Below are 13,943 nucleotides of genomic sequence, written 5' to 3'. Positions count from 1 at the left end.
AAATGTGCCTAAACAAGACAGATTATTAAAGAAGATACAGCTCCTAGGGGTTTTAAAAACTGTTTTGATTGTTTGACAGTGATTGTTTTTGGTTTTAAGAAAATATTCAAATTTGATGATTGGAGGGTTTCTGAGAAACCCTGCCGAAATGTACATTTCAAACCCTAGCTAGGGTTAGGGTTAGCATTCCCACTCTGGGTAGAAGTTTTTTACTGTCAGTGCTGCATTTCTGGCCCCCCGTTATCTTTAGGATGAGTCATAATTTGCTCCTATCTGCACTTTTAGTTTTCGGACAGTTTTGGTCACCTTTTTGTATTCTGCCTCATTCATTGATTTTATCCCAAAAACTGAGCCAGATGAAAAGTGTGAAGAATACCTGTTCTAATGGGCAAACTCTCTTCATTTTGTCATTTAAAGTGCAGCTAAAAGTGTAACTGCGGGCAAAATTCTATGGTTCTTGTAACCCTAACCCTAGCCAGGCATTTCAATCATGCCAATTTAACTATCATTTGACAGCATTTTTCACCTTTATGAAAATGTACCTAAACAAGACAGATTATTAAAGAAGATACATCTCCTAGAGGTTTTAAAGCTGTTTTGATTGTTTGAGAGTGATTGTTTTTGGTTTGAGGAAAATATCCAAATTTGATGATTGGAGGGTTTCTGAGACACCCTGCCATAATGTACATTTCAAACCCTAGCTAGGGTTAGGGTTAGCATTCCCACACTGGGAAGAAGTTTTTTACTGTGAGTGCTGTATTTCTGGCCCCCCGTTATCTTTAGGATGAGTCATAATTTGCTCCTATCTGCACTTTTAGTTTTCGGACAGTTTTGGTCACCTTTTTGTATACTGCCTCTTTCATTGATTTTATCCCAAAAACTGAGCCAGATGAAAAGTGTGAAGAATACCTGTTCTAATGGGCAAACTCTCTTCATTTTGTCATTTAAAGTGCAGCTAAAAGTGTAACTGCGGGCAACATTCTATGGTTCTTGTAACCCTAACCGTAGCCAGGCATTTCAATCATGCCAATTTAACTATCATTTGACAGCATTTTTCACCTTTATGAAAATGTGCCTAAACAAGACAGATTATTAAAGAAGATACATCTCCTAGAGGTTTTAAAGCTGTTTTGATTGTTTGAGAGTGATTGTTTTTGGTTTGAGGAAAATATCCAAATTTGATGATTGGAGGGTTTCTGAGACACCCTGCCGGAATGTACATTTCAAGCCCTAGCTAGGGTTAGGGTTAGCATTCCCACTCTGGGTAGAAGTTTTTAACTGTCAGTGCTGCATTTCTGGCCCCCCGTTATCTTTAGGATGAGTCATAATTTGCTCCTATCTGCACTTTTAGTTTTCGGACCGTTTTGGTCACCTTTTTGTATACTGCCTCATTCATTGATTTTATCCCAAAAACTGAGCCAGATGAAAAGTGTGAAGAATACCTGTTCTAATGGGCAAACTCTCTTCATTTTGTCATTTAAAGTGCAGCTAAAAGTGTAACTGCGGGCAAAATTCTATGGTTCTTGTAACCCTAACCCTAGCCAGGCATTTCAATCATGCCAATTTAACTATCATTTGACAGCATTTTTCACCTTTATGAAAATGTGCCTAAACAAGACAGATTATTAAAGAAGATACAGCTCCTAGGGGTTTTAAAGACTGTTTTGATTGTTTGACAGTGATTGTTTTTGGTTTTAAGAAAATATTCAAATTTGATGATTGGAGGGTTTCTGAGAAACCCTGCCGAAATGTACATTTCAAACCCTAGCTAGGGTTAGAGTTAGCATTCCCACACTAGGTAGAAGTTTTTTACTGTCAGTGCTGCATTCTGGGCCCCCCGTTATCTTTAGGATGAGTCATAATTTGCTCCTATCTGCACTTTTAGTTTTCGGACAGTTTTGGTCACCTTTTTGTATTCTGCGTCATTCATTGATTTTATCCCAAAAACTGAGCCAGATGAAAAGTGTGAAGAATACCTGTTCTAATGGGCAAACTCTCTTCATTTTGTCATTTAAAGTGCAGCTAAAAGTGTAACTGCGGGCAACATTCTATGGTTCTTGTAACCCTAACCCTAGCCAGGCATTTAAATCATGCCAATTTAACTATCATTTGACAGCATTTTTCACCTTTATGAAAATGTGCCTAAACAAGGCAGATTATTAAAGAAGATACATCTCCTAGAGGTCTTAAAGCTGTTTTGATTGTTTGAGAGTGATTGTTTTTGTTTTGAGGAAAATATCCAAATTTGATGATTGGAGGGTTTCTGAGACACCCTGCCATAATGTACATTTCAAACCCTAGCTAGGGTTAGGGTTAGCATTCCCAAAATAGGTAGAAGTTTTTTACTGTTAGTGCTGCATTCTGGGCCCCCCGTTATCTTTAGGATGAGTCATAATTTGCTCCTATCTGCACTTTTAGTTTTCGGACAGTTTTGGTCACCTTTTTGTATAATGCCTCATTCATTGATTTTATCCCAAAAACTGAGCCAGTTGAAAAGTGTGAATAATACCTGTTGTAATGGGCAAACTCTATTCATTTTGTCATTTAAAGTGCAGCTAAAAGTGTAACTACGGGCAAAATTCTATGGTTCTTGTAACCCTAACCCTAGCCAGGCATTTAAATCATGCCAATTTAACTATCATTTGACAGCATTTTTCACCTTTATGAAAATGTGCCTAAACAAGACAGATTATTAAAGAAGAGACATCTCCTAGAGGTCTTAAAGCTGTTTTGATTGTTTGAGAATGATTGTTTTTGGTTTGAGGAAAATATCCAAATTTGATGATTGGAGGGTTTCTGAGACACCCTGCCATAATGTACATTTCAAACCCTAGCTAGGGTTAGGGTTAGCATTCCCACACTGGGTAGAAGTTTTTAACTGTCAGTGCTGCATTTCTGGCCCCCCGTTATCTTTAGGATGAGTCATAATTTGCTCCTATCTGCACTTTTAGTTTTCGGACAGTTTTGGTCACCTTTTTGTATACTGCCTCATTCATTGATTTTATCCCAAAAACTGAGCCAGATGAAAAGTGTGAAGAATACCTGTTCTAATGGGCAAACTCTCTTCATTTTGTCATTTAAAGTGCAGCTAAAAGTGTAACTGCGGGCAAAATTCTATGGTTCTTGTAACCCTAACCCTAGCCAGGCATTTCAATCATGCCAATTTAACTATCATTTGACAGCATTTTTCACCTTTATGAAAATGTGGCTAAACAAGACAGATTATTAAAGAAGATACATCTCCTAGAGGTTTTAAAGCTGTTTTGATTGTTTGAGAGTGGTTGTTTTTGGTTTGAGGAAAATATCCAAATTTGATGATTGGATTGTTTCTGAGACACCCTGCCATAATGTACATTTCAAACCCTAGCTAGGGTTAGGGTTAGCATTCCCACACTGGGTAGAAGTTTTTAACTGTCAGTGCTGCATTTCTGGCCCCCCGTTATCTTTAGGATGAGTCATAATTTGCTCCTATCTGCACATTTAGTTTTCGGACAGTTTAGGTCACCTTTTTGTATACTGCCTCATTCATTGATTTTATCCCAAGAATTGAGCCAGATGAAAAGTGTGAAGAATACGTGTTCTAACGGGCAAACTCTCTTCATTTTGTCATTTAAAGTGCAGCTAAAAGTGTAACTGCGGGCAAAATTCTATGGTTCTTGTAACCCTAACCCTAGGCAGGCATTTCAATCATGCCAGTTTAACTATCATTTGACAGCATTTTTCACCTTTATGAAAATGTGCCTAAACAAGACAGATTATTAAAGAAGATACATCTCCTAGAGGTCTTAAAGTTGTTTTGGTTGTTTGAGAGTGATTGTTTTTGGTTTGAGGAAAATATCCAAATTTGATGATTGGAGGGTTTCTGAGACACCCTGCCATAATGTACATTTCAAACCCTAGCTAGGGTTAGGGTTAGCATTCCCACACTGGGTAGAAGTTTTTAACTGTCAGTGCTGCATTTCTGGCCCCCCGTTATCTTTAGGATGAGTCATAATTTGCTCCTATCTGCACTTTTAGTTTTCGGACCGTTTTGGTCACCTTTTTGTATACTGCCTCATTCATTGATTTTATCCCAAGAACTGAGCCAGATGAAAAGTGTGAAGAATACCTGTTCTAATGGGCAAACTCTCTTCATTTTGTCATTTAAAGTGCAGCTAAAAGTGTAACTGCGGGCAAAATTCTATGGTTCTTGTAACCCTAACCCTAGCCAGGCATTTCAATCATGCCAATTTAACTATCATTTGACAGCATTTTTCACCTTTATGAAAATGTGCCTAAACAAGACAGATTATTAAAGAAGATACATCTCCTAGAGGTTTTAAAGCTGTTTTGATTGTTTGAGAGTGATTGTTTTTGGTTTGAGGAAAATATCCAAATTTGATGATTGGTGGGTTTCTGAGACACCCTGCCATAATGTACATTTCAAACCCTAGCTAGGGTTAGGGTTAGCATTCCCGCAATAGGTAGAAGTTTTTTTCTGTTAGTGCTGCATTCTGGGCCCCCCGTTATCTTAATGATGAATCATAATTTGCTCCTATCTGCACTTTTAGTTTTCGGACAGTTTTGGTCACCTTTTTGTATACTGCCTCATTCATTGATTTTATCCCAAAAACTGAGCCAGATGAAAAGTGTGAAGAATACCTGTTCTAATGGGCAAACTCTCTTCATTTTGTCATTTAAAGTGCAGCTAAAAGTGTAACTGCGGGCAACATTCTATGGTTCTTGTAACCCTAACCCTAGCCAGGCATTTAAATCATGCCAATTTAACTATCATTTGACAGCATTTTTCACCTTTATGAAAATGTGCCTAAACAAGACAGATTATTAAAGAAGATACATCTCCTAGAGGTTTTAAAGACTGTTTTGATTGTTTGACAGTGATTGTTTTTGGTTTTAAGAAAATATTCAAATTTGATGATTGGAGGGTTTCTGAGAAACCCTGCCGGAATGTACATTTCAAGCCCTAGCTAGGGTTAGGGTTAGCATTCCCACTCTGGGTAGAAGTTTTTTACTGTCAGTGCTGCATTTCTGGCCCCCCGTTATCTTTAGGATGAGACATAATTTGCTCCTATCTGCACTTTTAGTTTTTGGACAGTTTTGGTAACCTTTTTGTATTCTGCCTCATTCATTGATTTTATCCCAAAAACTGAGCCAGATGAAAAGTGTGAAGAATACCTGTTCTAATGGGCAAACTCTCTTCATTTTGTCATTTAAAGTGCAGCTAAAAGTGTAACTGCGGGCAAAATTCTACGGTTCTTGTAACCCTAACCCTAGGCAGGCATTTAAATCATGCCAATTTAACTATCATTTGTCAGCATTTTTCACCTTTATGAAAATGTGCCTAAACAAGACATATTATTAAAGAAGATACATCTCCTAGACGTTTTAAAGCTGTTTTGACTGTTTGAGAGTGATTGTTTTTGGTTTGAGGAAAATATCCAAATTTGATGATTGGAGGGTTTCTGAGACACCCTGCCATAATGTACATTTCAAACCCTAGCTAGGGTTAGGGTTAGCATTCCCACTCTGGGTAGAAGTTTTTAACTGTCAGTGCTGCATTTCTGGCCCCCCGTTATCTTTAGGATGAGTCATAATTTGCTCCTATCTGCACTTTTAGTTTTCGGACAGTTTTGGTTACCTTTTTGTATACTGCCTCATTCATTGATTTTATCCCAAGAACTGAGCCAGATGAAAAGTGTGAAGAATACCTGTTCTAATGGGCAAACTCTCTTCATTTTGTCATTTAAAGTGCAGCTAAAAGTGTAACTGCGGGCAAAATTCTATGGTTCTTGTAACCCTAACCCTAGCCAGGCATTTTAATCATGCCAATTTAACTATCATTTGACAGCATTTTTCACCTTTATGAAAATGTGCCTAAACAAGACATATTATTAAAGAAGATACATCTCCTAGAGGTTTTAAAGCTGTTTTGATTGTTTGAGAGTGATTGTTTTTGGTTTGAGGAAAATATCCAAATTTGATGATTGGAGGGTTTCTGAGACACCCTGCCATAATGTACATTTCAAACCCTAGCTAGGGTTAGGGTTAGCATTCCCGCAATAGGTAGAAGTTTTTTTCTGTTAGTGCTGCATTCTGGGCCCCCCGTTATCTTTAGGATTAATCATAATTTGCTCCTATCTGCACTTTTAGTTTTCGGACAGTTTTGGTCACCTTTTTGTATACTGCCTCATTCATTGATTTTATCCCAAAAACTGAGCCAGATGAAAAGTGTGAAGAATACCTGTTCTAATGGGCAAACTCTCTTCATTTTGTCATTTAAAGTGCAGCTAATAGTGTAACTGCGGGCAACATTCTATGGTTCTTGTAACCCTAACCCTAGCCAGGCATTTAAATCATGCCAATTTAACTATCATTTGACAGCATTTTTCACCTTTATGAAAATGTGCCTAAACAAGACAGATTATTAAAGAAGATACATCTCCTAGAGGTTTTAAAGCTGTTTTGATTGTTTGAGAGTGATTGTTTTTGGTTTGAGGAAAATATCCAAATTTGATGATTGGAGGGTTTCTGAGACACCCTGCCGGAATGTACATTTTAAGCCTTAGCTAGGGTTAGGGTTAGCATTCCCACTCTGGGTAGAAGTTTTTTACTGTCAGTGCTGCATTTCTGGCCCCCCGTTATCTTTAGGATGAGACATAATTTGCTCCTATCTGCACTTTTAGTTTTTGGACAGTTTTGGTAACCTTTTTGTATTCTGCCTCATTCATTGATTTCATCCCAAAAACTGAGCCAGATGAAAAGTGTGAAGAATACCTGTTCTAATGGGCAAACTCTCTTCATTTTGTCATTTAAAGTGCAGCTAAAAGTGTAACTACGGGCAAAATTCTACGGTTCTTGTAACCCTAACCCTAGGCAGGCATTTAAATCATGTCAATTTAACTATCATTTGACAGCATTTTTCACCTTTATGAAAATGTGCCTAAACAAGACATATTATTAAAGAAGATACATCTCCTAGAGGTTTTAAAGCTGTTTTGATTGTTTGAGAGTGATTGTTTTTGGTTTGAGGAAAATATCCAAATTTGATGATTGGAGGGTTTCTGAGACACCCTGCCATAATGTACATTTCAAACCCTAGCTAGGGTTAGGGTTAGCATTCCCGCAATAGGTAGAAGTTTTTTTCTGTTAGTGCTGCATTCTGGGCCCCCCGTTATCTTTAGGATGAATCATAATTTGCTCCTATCTGCACTTTTAGTTTTCGGACCGTTTTGGTCACCTTTTTGTATACTGCCTCATTCATTGATTTTATCCCAAGAACTGAGCCAGATGAAAAGTGTGAAGAATACCTGTTCTAATGGGCAAACTCTCTTCATTTTGTCATTTAAAGTGCAGCTAAAAGTGTAACTGCGGGCAAAATTCTATGGTTCTTGTAACCCTAACCCTAGCCAGGCATTTCAATCATGCCAATTTAACTATCATTTGACAGCATTTTTCACCTTTATGAAAATGTGCCTAAACAAGACAGATTATTAAAGAAGATACATCTCCTAGAGGTTTTAAAGCTGTTTTGATTGTTTGAGAGTGATTGTTTTTGGTTTGAGGAAAATATCCAAATTTGATGATTGGTGGGTTTCTGAGACACCCTGCCATAATGTACATTTCAAACCCTAGCTAGGGTTAGGGTTAGCATTCCCGCAATAGGTAGAAGTTTTTTTCTGTTAGTGCTGCATTCTGGGCCCCCCGTTATCTTAATGATGAATCATAATTTGCTCCTATCTGCACTTTTAGTTTTCGGACAGTTTTGGTCACCTTTTTGTATACTGCCTCATTCATTGATTTTATCCCAAAAACTGAGCCAGATGAAAAGTGTGAAGAATACCTGTTCTAATGGGCAAACTCTCTTCATTTTGTCATTTAAAGTGCAGCTAAAAGTGTAACTGCGGGCAACATTCTATGGTTCTTGTAACCCTAACCCTAGCCAGGCATTTAAATCATGCCAATTTAACTATCATTTGACAGCATTTTTCACCTTTATGAAAATGTGCCTAAACAAGACAGATTATTAAAGAAGATACATCTCCTAGAGGTTTTAAAGACTGTTTTGATTGTTTGACAGTGATTGTTTTTGGTTTTAAGAAAATATTCAAATTTGATGATTGGAGGGTTTCTGAGAAACCCTGCCGGAATGTACATTTCAAGCCCTAGCTAGGGTTAGGGTTAGCATTCCCACTCTGGGTAGAAGTTTTTTACTGTCAGTGCTGCATTTCTGGCCCCCCGTTATCTTTAGGATGAGACATAATTTGCTCCTATCTGCACTTTTAGTTTTTGGACAGTTTTGGTAACCTTTTTGTATTCTGCCTCATTCATTGATTTTATCCCAAAAACTGAGCCAGATGAAAAGTGTGAAGAATACCTGTTCTAATGGGCAAACTCTCTTCATTTTGTCATTTAAAGTGCAGCTAAAAGTGTAACTGCGGGCAAAATTCTACGGTTCTTGTAACCCTAACCCTAGGCAGGCATTTAAATCATGCCAATTTAACTATCATTTGTCAGCATTTTTCACCTTTATGAAAATGTGCCTAAACAAGACATATTATTAAAGAAGATACATCTCCTAGACGTTTTAAAGCTGTTTTGACTGTTTGAGAGTGATTGTTTTTGGTTTGAGGAAAATATCCAAATTTGATGATTGGAGGGTTTCTGAGACACCCTGCCATAATGTACATTTCAAACCCTAGCTAGGGTTAGGGTTAGCATTCCCACTCTGGGTAGAAGTTTTTAACTGTCAGTGCTGCATTTCTGGCCCCCCGTTATCTTTAGGATGAGTCATAATTTGCTCCTATCTGCACTTTTAGTTTTCGGACAGTTTTGGTTACCTTTTTGTATACTGCCTCATTCATTGATTTTATCCCAAGAACTGAGCCAGATGAAAAGTGTGAAGAATACCTGTTCTAATGGGCAAACTCTCTTCATTTTGTCATTTAAAGTGCAGCTAAAAGTGTAACTGCGGGCAAAATTCTATGGTTCTTGTAACCCTAACCCTAGCCAGGCATTTTAATCATGCCAATTTAACTATCATTTGACAGCATTTTTCACCTTTATGAAAATGTGCCTAAACAAGACATATTATTAAAGAAGATACATCTCCTAGAGGTTTTAAAGCTGTTTTGATTGTTTGAGAGTGATTGTTTTTGGTTTGAGGAAAATATCCAAATTTGATGATTGGAGGGTTTCTGAGACACCCTGCCATAATGTACATTTCAAACCCTAGCTAGGGTTAGGGTTAGCATTCCCGCAATAGGTAGAAGTTTTTTTCTGTTAGTGCTGCATTCTGGGCCCCCCGTTATCTTTAGGATTAATCATAATTTGCTCCTATCTGCACTTTTAGTTTTCGGACAGTTTTGGTCACCTTTTTGTATACTGCCTCATTCATTGATTTTATCCCAAAAACTGAGCCAGATGAAAAGTGTGAAGAATACCTGTTCTAATGGGCAAACTCTCTTCATTTTGTCATTTAAAGTGCAGCTAAAAGTGTAACTGCGGGCAACATTCTATGGTTCTTGTAACCCTAACCCTAGCCAGGCATTTAAATCATGCCAATTTAACTATCATTTGACAGCATTTTTCACCTTTATGAAAATGTGCCTAAACAAGACAGATTATTAAAGAAGATACATCTCCTAGAGGTTTTAAAGCTGTTTTGATTGTTTGAGAGTGATTGTTTTTGGTTTGAGGAAAATATCCAAATTTGATGATTGGAGGGTTTCTGAGACACCCTGCCGGAATGTACATTTTAAGCCTTAGCTAGGGTTAGGGTTAGCATTCCCACTCTGGGTAGAAGTTTTTTACTGTCAGTGCTGCATTTCTGGCCCCCCGTTATCTTTAGGATGAGACATAATTTGCTCCTATCTGCACTTTTAGTTTTTGGACAGTTTTGGTAACCTTTTTGTATTCTGCCTCATTCATTGATTTCATCCCAAAAACTGAGCCAGATGAAAAGTGTGAAGAATACCTGTTCTAATGGGCAAACTCTCTTCATTTTGTCATTTAAAGTGCAGCTAAAAGTGTAACTACGGGCAAAATTCTACGGTTCTTGTAACCCTAACCCTAGGCAGGCATTTAAATCATGTCAATTTAACTATCATTTGACAGCATTTTTCACCTTTATGAAAATGTGCCTAAACAAGACATATTATTAAAGAAGATACATCTCCTAGAGGTTTTAAAGCTGTTTTGATTGTTTGAGAGTGATTGTTTTTGGTTTGAGGAAAATATCCAAATTTGATGATTGGAGGGTTTCTGAGACACCCTGCCATAATGTACATTTCAAACCCTAGCTAGGGTTAGGGTTAGCATTCCCGCAATAGGTAGAAGTTTTTTTCTGTTAGTGCTGCATTCTGGGCCCCCCGTTATCTTTAGGATGAGTCATAATTTGCTCCTATCTGCACTTTTAGTTTTCGGACAGTTTTGGTCACCTTTTTGTATAATGCCTCTTTTATTGATTTTATCCCAAAAACTGAGCCAGATGAAAAGTGTGAAGAATACCTGTTCTAATGGGCAAACTCTCTTCATTTTGTCATTTAAAGTGCAGCTAAAAGTGTAACTGCGGGCAAAATTCTATGGTTCTTGTAACCCTAACCCTAGCCAGGCATTTCAATCATGCCAATTTAACTATCATTTGACAGCATTTTTCACCTTTATGAAAATGTGGCTAAACAAGACAGATTATTAAAGAAGATACATCTCCTAGAGGTTTTAAAGCTGTTTTGATTGTTTGAGAGTGGTTGTTTTTGGTTTGAGGAAAATATCCAAATTTGATGATTGGAGGGTTTCTGAGACACCCTGCCATAATGTACATTTCAAACCCTAGCTAGGGTTAGGGTTAGCATTCCCACACTGGGTAGAAGTTTTTAACTGTCAGTGCTGCATTTCTGGCCCCCTGTTATCTTTAGGATGAGTCATAATTTGCTCCTATCTGCACATTTAGTTTTCGGACAGTTTTGGTCACCTTTTTGTATACTGCCTCATTCATTGATTTTATCCCAAAAACTGAGCCAGATGAAAAGTGTGAAGAATACCTGTTCTAATGGGCAAACTCTCTTCATTTTGTCATTTAAAGTGCAGCTAAAAGTGTAACTGCGGGCAACATTCTATGGTTCTTGTAACCCTAACCCTAGCCAGGCATTTCAATCATGCCAATTTAACTATCATTTGACAGCATTTTTCACCTTTATGAAAATGTGCCTAAACAAGACAGATTATTAAAGAAGATACATCTCCTAGAGGTTTTAAAGCTGTTTTGATTGTTTGAGAGTGATTGTTTTTGGTTTGAGGAAAATATCCAAATTTGATGATTGGAGGGTTTCTGAGACACCCTGCCGGAATGTACATTTCAAGCCCTAGCTAGGGTTAGGGTTAGCATTCCCACTCTGGGTAGAAGTTTTTAACTGTCAGTGCTGCATTTCTGGCCCCCCGTTATCTTTAGGATGAGTCATAATTTGCTCCTATCTGCACTTTTAGTTTTCGGACAGTTTTGGTCACCTTTTTGTATACTGCCTCATTCATTGATTTTATCCCAAGAACTGAGCCAGATGAAAAGTGTGAAGAATACCTGTTCTAATGGGCAAACTCTCTTCATTTTGTCATTTAAAGTGCAGCTAAAAGTGTAACTGCGGGCAAAATTCTATGGTTCTTGTAACCCTAACCCTAGCCAGGCATTTCAATCATGCCAATTTAACTATCATTTGACAGCATTTTTCACCTTTATGAAAATGTGCCTAAACAAGACAGATTATTAAAGAAGATACATCTCCTAGAGGTTTTAAAGCTGTTTTGATTGTTTGAGAGTGATTGTTTTTGGTTTGAGGAAAATATCCAAATTTGATGATTGGAGGGTTTCTGAGACACCCTGCCGGAATGTACATTTCAAGCCCTAGCTAGGGTTAGGGTTAGCATTCCCACTCTGGGTAGAAGTTTTTAACTGTCAGTGCTGCATTTCTGGCCCCCCGTTATCTTTAGGATGAGTCATAATTTGCTCCTATCTGCACTTTTAGTTTTCGGACAGTTTTGGTCACCTTTTTGTATACTGCCTCATTCATTGATTTTATCCCAAGAACTGAGCCAGATGAAAAGTGTGAAGAATACCTGTTCTAATGGGCAAACTCTCTTCATTTTGTCATTTAAAGTGCAGCTAAAAGTGTAACTGCGGGCAAAATTCTATGGTTCTTGTAACCCTAACCCTAGCCAGGCATTTCAATCATGCCAATTTAACTATCATTTGACAGCATTTTTCACCTTTATGAAAATGTGCCTAAACAAGACAGATTATTAAAGAAGATACATCTCCTAGAGGTTTTAAAGCTGTTTTGATTGTTTGAGAGTGATTGTTTTTGGTTTGAGGAAAATATCCAAATTTGATGATTGGAGGGTTTCTGAGACACCCTGCCATAATGTACATTTCAAACCCTAGCTAGGGTTAGGGTTAGCATTCCCGCAATAGGTAGAAGTTTTTTTCTGTTAGTGCTGCATTCTGGGCCCCCCGTTATCTTTAGGATGAATCATAATTTGCTCCTATCTGCACTTTTAGTTTTCGGACAGTTTTGGTCACCTTTTTGTATACTGCCTCATTCATTGATTTTATCCCAAGAACTGAGCCAGATGAAAAGTGTGAAGAATACCTGTTCTAATGGGCAAACTCTCTTCATTTTGTCATTTAAAGTGCAGCTAAAAGTGTAACTGCGGGCAACATTCTATGGTTCTTGTAACCCTAACCCTAGCCAGGCATTTAAATCATGCCAATTTAACTATCATTTGACAGCATTTTTCACCTTTATGAAAATGTGCCTAAACAAGACAGATTATTAAAGAAGATACATCTCCTAGAGGTTTTAAAGCTGTTTTGATTGTTTGAGAGTGATTGTTTTTGGTTTGAGGAAAATATCCAAATTTGATGATTGGAGGGTTTCTGAGACACCCTGCCGGAATGTACATTTCAAGCCCTAGCTAGGGTTAGGGTTAGCATTCCCACTCTGGGTAGAAGTTTTTTACTGTCAGTGCTGCATTTCTGGCCCCCCGTTATCTTTAGGATGAGACATAATTTGCTCCTATCTGCACTTTTAGTTTTTGGACAGTTTTGGTAACCTTTTTGTATTCTGCCTCATTCATTGATTTTATCCCAAAAACTGAGCCAGATGAAAAGTGTGAAGAATACCTGTTCTAATGGGCAAACTCTCTTCATTTTGTCATTTAAAGTGCAGCTAAAAGTGTAACTGCGGGCAAAATTCTACGGTTCTTGTAACCCTAACCCTAGGCAGGCATTTAAATCATGCCAATTTAACTATCATTTGTCAGCATTTTTCACCTTTATGAAAATGTGCCTAAACAAGACATATTATTAAAGAAGATACATCTCCTAGAGGTTTTAAAGCTGTTTTGACTGTTTGAGAGTGATTGTTTTTGGTTTGAGGAAAATATCCAAATTTGATGATTGGAGGGTTTCTGAGACACCCTGCCATAATGTACATTTCAAACCCTAGCTAGGGTTAGGGTTAGCATTCCCACTCTGGGTAGAAGTTTTTAACTGTCAGTGCTGCATTTCTGGCCCCCCGTTATCTTTAGGATGAGTCATAATTTGCTCCTATCTGCACTTTTAGTTTTCGGACAGTTTTGGTTACCTTTTTGTATACTTCCTCATTCATTGATTTTATCCCAAGAACTGAGCCAGATGAAAAGTGTGAAGAATACCTGTTCTAATGGGCAAACTCTCTTCATTTTGTCATTTAAAGTGCAGCTAAAAGTGTAACTGCGGGCAACATTCTATGGTTCTTGTAACCCTAACCCTAGCCAGGCATTTCAATCATGCCAATTTAACTATCATTTGACAGCATTTTTCACCTTTATGAAAATGTGCCTAAACAAGACAGATTATTAAAGAAGATACATCTCCTAGAGGTTTTAAAGCTGTTTTGATTGTTTGAGAGTGA

This window comes from Lepisosteus platostomus, chromosome 7, assembly GCF_059453375.1.
Source record: "Lepisosteus platostomus isolate fLepPlt1 chromosome 7, fLepPlt1.hap1, whole genome shotgun sequence".
NCBI classification, from domain to species: domain Eukaryota; kingdom Metazoa; phylum Chordata; class Actinopteri; order Semionotiformes; family Lepisosteidae; genus Lepisosteus; species Lepisosteus platostomus.
The sequence above is the reverse complement of the archived record's forward strand: the minus strand, read 5'-3'. Positions refer to the sequence as shown.